The 14,769-nt window shown below is 43.0% G+C and overlaps 1 long non-coding RNA gene across 1 annotated transcript; it reads left to right on the top strand.

The window, feature by feature from the left end:
- The first annotated feature begins 5,844 nt into the window (after positions 1 to 5,844).
- LOC311254017 lies at positions 5,845 to 14,117 on the top strand. The gene is made up of 2 exons (XR_014622141.1): positions 5,845 to 7,534; positions 12,732 to 14,117. It is a non-coding gene; the product is annotated as an uncharacterized lncRNA (long non-coding RNA).
- Positions 14,118 to 14,769: the final 652 nt, after the last annotated feature.

The following is a 14,769-nucleotide window of genomic DNA, read 5'->3' on the forward strand; positions in this document are numbered from 1 at the left end:
AATATATTCATGGACAGTCAGTATGGGTTCAGATCAGGCAGATTAACTTCTATATATTTGTTGACCTAAAAAAAGCATTCGACACAATTGATCATGGGATGCTACTTAAAAAACTGGAGAGGTATGGCATCAGAGGGGTTGCATTGGATTGGATAAAGAGTTACATTAAAAACAGGCTTCAATTTGTGCAGATGGGTCTTCACAAGTCAAAGAACCTGAACATTACCTGTGGTGTCCCACAGGGGTCAGTCTTGGGGCCGAAGCTAGTTATTTTGTACATTAATGACATTTGTAGAGTTTCAAATGTACTGAAGTTTGTTGTCTTTGCGGATGACACAAATATTTTTTGTTCTGGGGAAGACTTGCAGCAGCTCTTGGAAGTGGTCACGGAAGAAATGTATAAATTAAAAAGTTGGTTTGATATAAATAAATTATCATTGAACCCAGGGCCGCCCCTGGCAAAATTGGGGCCCTAAGCAGAATTTTATTTTGAGGCCCCCCCCCCCTTTACAAAATGACTGTATCACGGAATGCCATTTAGGTTTACAACCTTTTATAAGTAGGAACAAATCAAATGAACAGCCTCTTTCAACAATGGAACAAGCCTTTTACAGATGCAGGCTGCTTCAGTAGACATGGTGCCTGATGGCCCTTGTGACATACTGGGTGCTGGCTCCGTGTCACCCTTAGTAACAAACTTCAGCATTGACCCTGTTATGACAAGAAATCCACCATACAAGCAGATTATTAATTTTTGTTTTGGTCTTAATGGTAAATTACACAATGAAATTAATGTAAATACTAGCCTCACAAAGATTAAAATGCAATTAATGCAAATACGACTACAGCTAATAATATTCATTATGATTTGATTTGATGATATTTCTATATCTACATATTTTTAAATACTTATTTTTACATTTAGTGCTTAGGTTCTATATTCCTACACTGCTGTTTGCTGCTGTAACGCTTTACATTTCTCCATTGTGGGTCAAGGATTATCTTAATTTTTCTTATCTAATCTTATATGACTGTTATAAATTAAATTCACCAAGAGATGGCGACATTTTACCTCCATAAAAATAGCCCAAAACTTCTATTGATAGCATAGATTGATAGGCTATAAACCTGAGCCAACATACGACCACCAACTGGTCAATTAACCGCTCCTTTTTCAACAGAGCTGAATGTATATGCAGTTAACAAGACATTCAATAAATGATAATCAGGGCCGCTGGAAAATTTCATCTCCAGTCCACATCTAGACAGAATTATCCTCTCTCCTGTCTCATGATTAGCATGCTAGCAGCTGGGGTGTTTATGCCACAAAGTTTTCTTTTTTATTTCAACAACATACCCACCTTCAAGTGAAGCACGAGCCTCCTCTTGTTTAGACTTTGTCTTTCTTTTGCTTGCTCCCGATTCATATTGCCGTTGGGAGGCCATCTCTCCACCTGCATCCAACTGCCTGTCGGCGCATCTGACCGCTGATTGGTCAGATGCTGCGTGCTGTCAATCATTGCGGCAACGTGTGCGGCGTCAGATTACTCGTCTCTTTTTTTTTCTCTCCTGCCTTTGGCTGACTTGGTGCTCTAAGCGTGCCTCACGGCAGCGATGCGCATCCTTTGCGCATTTGCGGAGAATGCGTCCCCTTGTGCAAAATGGGGCCCCCCACGGATCGTGGGGCCCTACGCACAGCGCGTGTTCTGCGTCTAAGGAGGGGCAGCGCTGATTGAACCTGAACAAAACTAAATTTATAAATTTTGGACATCGTAAAATGAATGAAGATGTTCACGTAGAAATGAATAATGTTGCAATAGAAAGAGTTTATGAAAACAAATTTTGGAGTGTTTTAATTTTTAATTTATTAATTTAGTTTTGCTGGAAGGCCCACATTAAGTATCTGTGTACTAAGATGGCAAAGAGCATTGGAGTGCTGAGTACATGTAGATATATCTTGAATCAAGCAACACTACACTTTCTGTACTGTGCACTCATTACAATATCTTTTTTTTTTTTTTTTTTATTATATCTTTATTTGGAATGGACATAAATACACCAGCATATCAACATTGGTAAGAGTGAAAACAAGTGTCCTTCCGGTTTTGTTTGTTTGAGTCCAGGAAAAACGCATCACCAGCCGTCCAGGCATGCGAGTCCAAAAAAGGTATAGTCATGGGTCGTGGATTAAATTACGTTCGGCCTTTGTAGTACCCACTTTCCTCTAATAACTTAAATTACACAGCAATTGTAATGGAATAATATCAGTGGATACAGGTTATCCTCTTAAAAGACAGTACTGATAATTTGCGTGAGGTACACAAAGCCAGATGAGATTTACATGCTCACTTAGAGAGAACTCTGGTACAACTTACTTGTAGATCTCATCTCTCATCTCACAGTTTAAATGGAACTATGTACAGGAACCAGGGTGGTCGCCCGCTGCTGCTGTCATAGAAATAATTAACAATAACCAGTCAGAAATTAAGTAAGTAATCTAGGAAGTAATATTACCAGTGAGATCAAATGAAATCTGCTCTCGTGGGGGTTATGAATGAAATCCAGTTGTTCCAGATTTGGTAAAATTTGTCCTTTTGGATTCTTAATTGATAGCTCAATTTTTCCATCCTAAATATCTCTAGGGTAATTCCAATCCAATCATCCAGGGTAGGCTGAATCGGGCTTAACCATCTCCTTGTAATTGTTTTCTTACTAGCCACCAAAAGTAATTGCAGCAGCTTTATCTCGGTCCTGCATTTCAAAAAAGAGACAAGACCCAGGTACAGAACATCAAAAACCAGAGGTATTTGAGTGTTAAAAAACGTGCTTAAGGAAGCCTGGATACCCCTCCAGAAATCATTTAACTTGGGACAATCCCAGAAGATATGATAGTGGTTAGCAACAGTTGAACCACATTGTCTCCAGCATGCCATATGTGTGGAAAAATTCTGATTCACGTTCTGTAAGGTCGGTCAATTTACATTCATAAGCAATATATGATCGTAATTGCAGGTATCTATGAAATTTGTTTCGTGCCAAGCCGTGATTATCCCGCAAGGTCTCAAAGCTGTGCACAGGCTTTCTCCGAGTAAGTGAAAGGAGTGTTGTGAGACCATACAATGTCCATGATTTAAAACTAGAGTTGTGCCTATTGGGAATAAAATCTGAGTCATAGGCAAACCATCTGAAAATTCTCAACATTCTATGCATCTCACAAATATTAATTACCTTCTGCCAGACTCTGAGTGTGTGGGATACCCAGGGGTTCGCCGACTTTTCCAAATGAGACGTTAGACCTTATCCGCTATTACACATATTACCATATCTGATCTATTGTGTTGAAATCTGGGGTAATACTTACAAGAGTACCTTAAAAAGGATATGCACATTGCAAAAAAGAGCAGTAAGGATAATAAATCATGCTGGGTATCTTGATCATACGAATCCTCTATTTTTTAAATTACAGACTTTGAAATTTATGGACTTAGTGAAAGTTAGAACAGCAATAATAATGTTTAAAGCAAGAAATAATGCACTGCCTGAAAACATTTAAAAAAATGTTTCAAGATAGAGAAGGTAAATATCATCTAAGAGGAAAATTAAATTTTAAAAAACCTTGTGTACGTACTGCTTTTAAAAGCATGTGCATATCAGTCTATGGGGTAACATTGTGGAATGATCTTGAAGAAGAAATCAAAGTACTAGCTCTATACAGTTTAAAAACAGATACAAGAAAGCAATTCTTGACAAATATAATAAAAAAATAAGACCTCAAAACTATCTATTTTCTGGATGTAATTATTCTATTACATTTCTGTTCCTTATACGAAGCAATATGTATAATATAAATATAACTAATTGCAATCACGGCTGGGTTATGGAATACAGTACTTCACTTTGGTGGTATATGGGGAGTGACTGGGGAATTAACTTTTTCGAGTTTAGGATATTGTAGGAGGCTAGTTTAAGTATGCCTTGATTTTTTGTTAATTGTTTTGTTGTATTTATCATTTTGTCATTACTTTGTATTTTACTTTTATATATTTCTTTTTTGTTGTATTTATTTTATGATGTGAGGAAGTTGTGAAGAAGGGACAGGACTAAATAAGCTTTCTGCTTCCTCCTGTTCCCTCTCGAACAGATTATTTTGTTTGTCTGACATATCATTTTGATGGCTACTTGTTGTTCAAGATAAAATGAAGAATAAAGAATGAATTGTGATTTTGGGCTATATAAATAAAATTTGATTTGATTTGATTTGATAAACCCCCCCCCACTCCCTGTTTACTACGCACAAGTTTATCTAGAGGCTGCTCTTTTAATGGTTGAAGATGGCCACCCTGTTCGGAGATAACAAAGTGCCTAACCTGGAGGTATTTGAAATAATGGGTGTGGAGTAGTCCATACTGAGATGAGAGCTCTTCAAAAGTCTGAAGGGTTCCATCTTTGAACAAATTCCCAAAAGTTGTAATACCTCTTGTAAACCATAGGTTTGTAATACCATCTCTAAGGGCTTTAGGTAAAGAGGGATTGGAGTGGAAAGGGGATTTGTCATAAATAGGTTGAATACAGCCCGTTTTCTTCCAAATTTGCTGCCATATCTTATAAGTATGGACAATAACTGGGTTTGTTGTTGTAACCAAAAGAGAGCTAAGCGAGCTGTTATATTGAACTGATTCCAGTTTGAACTCTGTTAAATGGTTCTGTTCAATTTGTTTCCACTTAGGTGAATGGGATTTGCACTGTTTGCCAGACCCACATTGCTGTAATTTGTGCTGCCCAATAGAAATGCTCAAAATTGGGGACTTTTCAGTCCACCTTTTTCTAGAGGGTTTTGCAATATTAACATCTTTATCCTGGGTGGTTTGTTTCTCCATATAAACTGTGTGATGCAAAGGTTGAGTTGTTGAAAAAATTGCTTTGGGACCAGAACTGGTAACATCTGGAAACCTGTACGCCTACAGGTGAGAGATTGACCATTTGGTGACCTGGTGCAGCCAGAACAACCTGGAGCTTAATGCTCTAAAGACAGTGGAGATAGTAGTGGACTTCAGAAAGAACCCAGCCCCACCCGCCTCCTTCAACCTGTGTGGCTCCCCAGTCAACTCTGTGGAGTCCTGCCGTTTCCTGGGCACCATTATCACCCAGGACCTAAAATGGGAGCCGAACATCAGATCCCTCACCATAAAAGCCTGGAATGGGAAATTGCATTACTATACCATTTTTATTCATTATGTCGTCTTACATTGTCTTCACTGTGTTCTTCCCACATCCTCGAATGTTTGTACTGTCAGCACAAAGAGAGATATGTGCTTCTTGTTATGGGAACGGAGCCTGGTACAGACATGAGAAGGACACAGGGCATTCCTTTCCTTTAACAAAAAGGGTTCTCAACTGTCTCATCTTGTTCTTCTTTCTGCAGACCGCATGCCACTCTGTTGATTGATGAACCTTTTTTATAAAGAATAAAATCCTTAAAAGACAACTGGTATTTCTTACAAGTTTGTTTCAGATATCTCACAAATAAGACAAATTTCCACAACAATTTGGTGTCAGAAGTGGGATTCCTTGTGTGACAGGATCTGGAGCCTGCAGCGGACTGTGACCGGCCAGCCTGGAGGAAAACTTCGTCCAGCCTCTACCTCGAGAAAAAATCTTAAGAGACGAGAGGACTGACCGCTGCGGCCCCGGACCGTCATCACTGGAATCCTTATTGAGGGAAAAAGGACCACGTTGCTTAACAAACGGTGAGATACTGAAAGAAACGAAACTTCTTTAAGAGGGAAAATAAATGAATAAATAACTATAATTATGTTTTGGAAAAAAAAATAAAAAATTAAGTAAATTAGTAATTTTTGCTGGATTTCTGTTGATCATTGTGATAGTTGGGCGACTCGAACCAATTCAGGGCAGAGTAATACCGGGTTCTGGGAACACCGGCGCTAATAGGAAGAAAAGGTGTTTATCCTATTAAGCTGTTTTACCGCTGGATTGGGGGCCAAATCAGGGCCGAGTGAAACCAAGCAGAGACAAGGGGTCTCTTAAGGTTATCACCGCTGGTTGGCTGCTTTTTTTCAGAATTTGTAGCGTAATTAAACTGAATTCATGGTAATGACCGGGTCTTAAGGATAAATATAAAGTGCACTGGGACAAGTGACAAGTAGAACAATGGGAGGCAAATCCAGCAAAAAAACAGGAAGCTGGCGTAGGACCAGACCTGGCTGCCCCAAACATAAATTACATAAAGGTTAATGATGGTAATGAGGCTATAGAGCCTTTACATGTCTGGGTGAGAGAGTTTGGTTTTCCCTGCGGAGGGACATTCAGCATGAGACAGCTGAATCTGTTGGAGGAGAAGATTAATTTTAGAATAAAAGAGATAAAAGCAAAAAGAAAAGTGTCACATAAAAAAACTTGGGGAGGTTGAAAGGCATTTGAAAGCCTTTAGGATGTGGAAAGTGGATGCAGGGAGAGACGTAAATGTGCTAGTCAAAATGAGAAGGAAAAGAAGAGTGCAAGTGATGAGAAAAGAACAGAGTTGTCTTCTCAGAATCGGGTTTCTTCTCTGTATCCCCCACTTCCAGGTCCTATGCCTCAGTGTCTCAGAGTGGACTATGACCTCGACGCGTCCCTCCTGTTCAACCCATAGCACCGCCGAGACCACCACCGCCACTACGGTCTCCAGCACCACCGCCATACCCGGACGACCAGAAACCGTCATCGTCTGCTTCCCAACCAGATATGAGCGCAGCGGGACACAAACAAGGGGATGCGAAGCTCAGTGCCAACAAAGGACAGCTAACCAAAACCACATCTGTTGCTGCAAACTTTGGAGAACATTCCCCTCTTACTCCTCGACCTTACACCAGAAGCAAGGCCAACAAGGAAGATAATACAGGAGCCACCGGCACCTATCCCATGGTGGAGGTGGCAGGAGCCCGGGGCGTCCAAATGGTTTTCCGCCCCAGGTCTGATACTGATGTGAAAGAGGCCATGGCACACCTGCCACAGCCGAGTACATGTGGAAAGAAATTTGATGAGGACTTAGAACTTTTCTGTCGAGAATTCAGCCCAACCCTTCCTGAACTGAAACGCCTGCTAATCCTGAAAATGGGAGCAGCAGATTGGTCAAAGCTTTCAGAAAAGTTTCCAAGTGGCGACACGTGCTGCTCACATCATGACTGGGACGACGTGGAAAATGAAGACTATAGACATGCTGTTACCGCGCTGTATACAGTAATTACAGCTGCCTTCCCACCTCGGATGAACTCTGCTAAGATCTCTGACTGCGTACAGGCGAAAGGTGAAACTGAGGCTGCATATCGAGGACGGGGTCACAGAGGATACGGTGACTGGAGACGCTCTTATTGTGATCCAGAAGTGTGTCTCCGATGTGAACAAAAAGGACATTGGGCCAAGGATTGCACCAAGACTCTAGCTGCGACCTCCAGCCAGGCGGACTGAGAGAAGGGAAGGGGGGTGCGGCCGGACAGCTCATTCTCTACTCTGACTCACCCGACGCATCTGGAGCCTGGTAACACACCCACATCGCACACTACAGATCACACGTTTGAATTGTTATGTGATGCAATAACCTTCCTTGAAACAAAATGTTCACCTCCAGCTGGTACATATGTGAAATATGAAAACAATGCCTTTAAGAAAATGCCAACATATTCTCTATCTGTGAATGACAGAATGGTTTCTTTCCTTGTTGTCTCTGGTGCCACACACTCAGTGATCAAAGGAAAGGAGTTTCTGAGCTCTCCTAAAATGTCAGTCTGCTTTGTCAACTCTGCAAGTGCTTCTGGTGTAGTAGTACGTGAACATTTTACTGTTCCTCTTAAATGTTCCGATGATAACAGCACCAACTTCAAACATGCATTTCTGTTGTCAGACTGCTGCCCTATAAATTTATTGGGCAGAGATCTCATGTGCAAACTGGGAATAACTCTTATTCCCACACCAGATGGTGTTCAAGTCATAAAACCTCATGAAAATGCACAGTTGTTTGTGAAATATTGCCCTGATCAGCTGTTGTATGCTTATCAGTGGAAGCTACCGTAGAGCGATATCTGCAGTCTATTTTTGGAAGAGGCCAGAAAACACACACCCCCTGGCCCACCACACGCACGTGCAGTGCATGCCAAATGACTCACTTCAGTGTACATCTTTTGTTTTTAGTGGGTCCAGATAGACAGTATGAAAAGAAATGGTATGATGACAAATACAAAAATGAACGGTTGTGTATCACACACCTATGTTGGACAGAAAACAAATGCATTGCATCTGTGCAACTTACACCCACTCAAAAACATCAGTACTATGTAAATAACTCTGCGCCGCACATTGCACTTGAAAAAGCAAACACTGATAAATGGGAGGATTTGGGTCTTTTTGCACGTGCATGTAGATCAACCACTAAGTGGGACCCCACAGATGACCCACATGTGTTTTACAATCCAAAACTGCATGCATTTAGAAAGGTTTTTCTGCAACCACTCACACACAACGAACAGTTCAGTTAGTTCCACCTATAACATCCTCGCACATTTTTCTGTCAGAGACTGAGGCTGCAGCCATCCCAGCCCTCCAGGAAGTCCTAAGACTCTGTGGGCTCGAGGAAAACATGATGTTGGTCTAATTAAAACAGCAGAACCAGTGGTGATCACCCCCAAATCTGATTACAGACCTTGCCAACACCTTGCCAAACCTGAGGCTATTGAAGGTTTTTGAGTCCCTGAAAAAGGCAGGAGTAATTGTGCCTTGTGACACTTCTCCTGTGAGGACTCCTATTTTTTCCTGTGAAGAAAATAAGAGACAAAGGTCAACCAACTGAATGGCGTTTTGTACAAGACTTGCAAGTCGTAAATGATGCTGTACAGCCGAGAGCTCCTCAAGTTCCTAATCCTTACACAATTTTGTCACAAGTGGTTTTCGGTGGTGGACCTGGCCAATGCATTTTTCAGTGTTCCTGTTCATCCAGATAGTCAGTTCTGGTTTGCGAGTCCCGTACTGTTTACGACGCGTTGCGGAAAAGTCTAGAGCCTCTGGCTTTGTCCGAGGGCTCTGCACTTTTGCAGTATGTGGACGACCTTGTGATTTGTGCGCCAACAAAAGAACAATGCGAACGCGATACGATCCGACTCCTAAAACATGTCCGACAAAAGGTCACATTTTTGGGTCATGAGATTTCCAGCGACGGGAAATCCCTTTCACCCAATCGTGTTGAGGCAATTCAGAACATTCCCAGGCCTAGAACCAAAAAACAAGTTCTTTCGTTCCTGGGAATGTGTTCTATGCAGTGTTAGAAGCACCACTTGGTGCCACGGTGCATGGTAAAAGCCCACAATCACATGATTTAGTGACATGGACTCCTGAGGCTGAAAAGGCCTTCACTGACCTGAAACTAGCTCTACAGACAACACCTACTTTAGGGCGACCTGACCCGAGCAGACCATTCACACAGACTGTTGATGAGAGGAATGCATGTATGACATCAGTGCTGCTCCAAGATCATGGGGGGAAACTTAGACCTGTGGCTTATTTCTCTGCTAAACTCGACCCTGTAGCTGCTGGGTTGCCACGTTGTCTCCGGGCTGTAGCAGCAGCTGAGAAAGCTGTTATGGCTTCAAGGGATACTGTAGGTTATTCAGATCTGACTCTCCTTGTTCCTCATGCTGTTTCTCTAATTTTGCTTGAACAGAAAACCTCACATCTCTCCACAGCACGATGGCTAAGACACAATACTGTTTTGCTTGACATGCCTAACATCAAGATCAAAAGATGTACTGTTCTTAACCCTGCTACATTGCTTCCCATTCAGGGGGAGGGTGAAGATCACAACTGTGTTGCTGTGTTGGACGAGGTGTGCACCCATTGCACCGATTTGTCTGAAACTCCACTGATTAATCCTCACTTTGTTTTGTTTGTCGATGGCTCAGCATCCCGTAACCCAGAAACCGGTAAAAAAACAGGTTGGTTATGCTGTAGTCTCACTACATGAGACTTTGAAATCAGGTTCTTTGCCGCCTCACTACTCTGCTCAAGCTGCAGAGTTAGTTGCTCTCACAGAGACCTGTAAACTAGCAGAAGATAAATCAGTAACGATCTGGACCGATAGTCGTTATGCTTTAAGCGTTTTGCATGATTTTGGTGCTCTATGGAAGCACAGGAAATTCATAAAATCTGATGGAAAGCCTATTCTGAATGGTGACAAAGTTTCTGCATTATTGGATGCTGCGTTATTGCCCAGAGCCATTGCTGTGTGTAAATGTCAGGCTCACACTAACAACAGTGATTCAGTTTCTACAGGGGGGTATTTCAGAAAGTGGGTTTTGTGAAAACTCTGAGTTTGTTAACCCTGAGATGAGAGAAACTCTGAGTTTTTAGTTCCAGAAAGAGAGGTAACTTAAACTCTGAGTCTGTTACTGCGGTAACTGACTCTGTGAACATAACCTGCTCACTGGCAGGTTTACCTGAAGAAACCCTGAGTCTGACGGAGCTGTCTGACAGCAGCTGTCCTTTCCTTCAGTCCGATCATGTTGAAGCAGAAATAATTCACATAGTTTTACACCAGGAGGAGAATTTAGATTCATTTAGATGAGCTCTCACTCCCCGACGAGGACTGAACCGAACAGTAGACCGCTTCTCATCAGTCCGTCATTTATATTCTCCGGCCGCACAGCGAATATCAGGCTACACATCGCTGACGTGCTCTCAGATCTGAACAATCCTCTTTGTTTGTTTTTTTTGTTTGTTTGTTTTTAATCACTTCGCAGGTTAATCAATCACCTTCAGCAACCAGAAAAAGAGAAATAACTCACATTTCATTTGACTTTCTTTATTTCCCACAGATAGCTACAAAAGTAACCATCAGTAGAGCCTATTGTATTTTTTCCAACAACGTAATTTCAATGTCCGTGTTTCTAGTTTGCAGCCGCATTGAGTATAAGATTAAATGACTTCTAGTTAAATCTGTAGACAGTAGGCTACGTGTGTGTCTGACTCCAATGTTGGGTACTGGGGGAGAGTGACGCCCTCAGCCTCTGGTCACCCAGCGACCTGACTCAGGACCAGCTCCTCTGTCTCTGGCGGACGTGGTGGAGGTGAGCACCACTTCATGTTCATCTACTCAGCAGGATGTTAGGACACAGATGTGTGTTAAACAGCATCTGTTGGTGGTAAAAGCTACTACAAGTTAAAATATCCACTGAATAAACTTTTACTTTGTTTAATATGTGAAATAAAACCAAAGTGAGGAGCCATCGTGAGACTGTTTTTATATTTTCAGCCGATTTGAATTAAATAAAATAGCCTAAAATAAAATAAAACACTGAACAACATTCAACCACTTCCTCAAAGGCTAATATAAAAGAAAGTGATGTTAAATTCAAAATGAAAAGACGGCCGCATCTAAAACTCTGTCAGTGATTTTTATTACGGCTGCAGCCGTGTTACTTTTTTTCCCCACAGAAAATGTCTGCTTCCTGTTTTCTCCCCTGTTGCCATGGTGAATCACAGTATCGGAGCTCCATTGATGATGGCTTTTTACTAGTCGTCAGGCACGAGCTCAACTCAGAGTTAACGTACTCAGAGTCGACTTACCTAACTCAGATCAGCTATCCTGGAACTGAAAACTCAGAGTTTCACTTCACAGGGTAAGTCAACTCAGAGTTCAGGGATAGACTCAGAGTTTGTTGAACCTCCTTTCTGGAATACCACTCTGGAAATGCACGAGCAGACGCAGCTGCTAAAGCTGCTGCTGGAAAACATGGAGTAAGACACACCCACACCCTGCTTCACTCTGACCCTGAAAAACACACAGACACTAGTGCTTCCAACTCTGACACACACACACAGATATTAGCGCTTCTGCTGATGAAAAAGGAATCTGGCGATCACTCGACTGCACATACACTAACGGCATCTGGCACGGACCTGACAGTAAACCATGTTTACCAAAACACTTTTTTCCACATTTTGCCAAATTTGGGGGGGAATGGGGGAATGTTTGATCTGATAAAAAAACATTGGTTCACAAAAGGCTTTACAGCCTATTCTCAAAGATTTTGCCAATCCTGTCATATCTGCACTACACATAATGCAGGTAAAACTACACGACAGCCACAAGCAGCACATCCACAACCAGAGGGACCTTTTGAACATGTCATGATGGATTTCATTGAACTAACCCCAAGTGAAGGCAAGAAATATTGCCTTGTGATGGTTGACATGTTTTCCAAATGGGTTGAGGTGTTTCCCACCTCAAAGCAGGACAGCGCTGCTGTGGCCAAGGCCCTGATGACGTGTGTGATACCACGATGGGGTATCCCCAGGAAAATAAGTAGTGATAATGGTACACCATTTGTGAGTGAAGCTATTAAACAGCCTGGAGGTTTTCTTGGGATTGACTTGAGACAACACTGCTCCTACCATCCAGCGAGTGGGGGTGCAGTGGAAAGAGAAAATTGCACTTTGAAATCAAAACTTGCAAAGTGTTGTGAAGAAACAGGTCTCTCATGGACTAAAGCCCTGCCGATTGTGCTAATGTACATGAGAATGAGAAAAAGAGCGCGCGCAAATCTAAGTCCCTTTGAAATCCTCCTTGGCAGGCCTCCCGAACTGGGAGTAGGGCCTGTTAATAGACCACTCCCTGAGACCTGTTTCTATGAAAATGATATGTTGCAATATTGCCAGACGTTGTCCTCTGCTTTATCTCAAATCCACAGACTGGTAAAGGACGCCCTTCCTGCTCCGGCCAACCATCCTCTCCACAGCCTTACTCCAGGCGACTACATCGTGATTCGTGACCTCAGGCAAAAACACTGGAGGTCCAAAAAGTGGAGCGGCCCGTTCCAGGTCCTCCTCACCACCCACACTGCCGTCAAAATCGCTGAGAGAGCCACCTGGGCACACGCCAGCCACTGCAGGAAGGTCCCAACTCCACAACACGCTGAGGACCAGGAGTGTTCATAACGCCAGGAAGAGAAGCAGACGGTCACAGTATTGACATACTGTGGGAGGAAACAACTTTCGGAGCGCCGATTGATCAAAGCACTGATTCACCTGTGTGCAACATGGAAAGACGTCAACGTCCGTGGCATCCATTCAGGCAGCCAGGCATGTGCGGTCTCCGAGGCACCTTGTGCTGTCTTGTGGGGATCGCTGTCATCATAGTGGTACCCATATTATGGCCTTCGACTCATCCCAGCAAAAGTGTCTCACAAAACACTACCACTCACAACAACACTGCACTTCTACACAGAACCAAAAGACACCTGACCTCTGACCCCTATGGACCAGACAGGGCCCCTGAAGAATCTGTGGATGCAGTATGTCAATTATACTGCACGCACAATGACAAACTCATCATGCCTCATCTGTCAAGGCTACACAGCAAACCTGTCACTGGTCAGTCTGCCTGGAAATCCTCATTGTCGCACTGAACCCAAACCAAGAGTGGGTCCCTTTGTAGTGTGTCTGGTGGACTGTTTGCTCACTAGAATATCTACACAACCTCACTGGAGGTACAGCCACTCACTGTTCAAATCTTGCCCTCCGCTGCCCCGTTTCTCAGTTCCTTCACCACCATTACCAGTTGCAGGACAAGTTGAAGTAGCATCGGGTGCTACCTTTATTTGTTTCAACCGCACCTATGGCAGTATCAGTGTTGGACAGACACGTCTTAAATGTGCAAAAACTCATATCCTGTATCCTCCTGACAGCAGCAGGCAAAGAACTAATCGAGGATGGCTCTTATGGTCGGCGCTGGAAGCGTGATGCGTTTGACTATAAGATAGAGCCATACCCAGACATCTACTGGGATTGTGGTAGAATGCGAAAATCTCTACCTGCTAATTGGACTGGTTTGTGTGCAGTAACCATGTTTGCTTCGCAGGTACACCTGTGGCCGGTTGGAGAATACCATCACTCCCAAAATTACAGGGTGAAACGTTTCTCTAACCCACTTGGCAGTTTTGACAAAACAGTGTACATCGATGCTATAGGGGTGCCTTGTGGTGTCCCTGATGAATTCAAAGCTAGAAATCAGGTTCTTGCAGGCTTTGAAACAGCTTTTTGCTGGTGGTGTACACTGAATAAAAATGTGGACTGGATTAATTACATCTATTACAACCAACAGAGGTTCATAACTACACACATGATGCCCTCACTGGACTAGCTGAGCAGATGTCAGCAACATCTCTGATGTCTTGGCAAAACAGAATGGCGCTTGACATGCTGCTGGCTGACAAGGGGGGCGTCTGTGTAATGTTTGGTGACTCTTGCTGTACTTTCATTCCCAATAACACAGCCCCAGACGGATCTGTCGCCCAGGCTCTTGAGAGACTGAGGTCTCTTCGTGGAGAACTTTCTGGTATTAACAGCACCTTTGGCTGGTTTGATACAATGTTTGGTAAATGGAAAGCACTGATCTTGTCTCTGCTCACTGGGCTCATTGTAGCATTAACTCTCATGGGACCAGGGCCGCCCCTGGCCAAATTGGGGCCCTAAGCAGAGTTTTATTTTGAGGCCCCCCCCCCATTACAACATGACTCTTTCAACAATGGAACAAGCCTTTTACAGATGCACACGTCTGCATTTTCTGGATGCAAAGTCATCAATGAGGTCATCATATGACAGCTGCTGTGCCACTTCTGAGTTGATGCTTATGATAGCCAGGCCACTAAAGCGTTCTTGCGCCATTGATGAGCTTCAGTTTTTGCTCAGCAAAGGCAACTGTAACAGGGAGAGTTCCTGCAATGGTGC

Source organism: Pagrus pagrus (genome assembly GCF_965226575.1).
Source record: "Pagrus pagrus genome assembly, contig: HAP1_SCAFFOLD_134, whole genome shotgun sequence".
Classification (NCBI taxonomy): Eukaryota; Metazoa; Chordata; class Actinopteri; order Spariformes; family Sparidae; genus Pagrus; species Pagrus pagrus.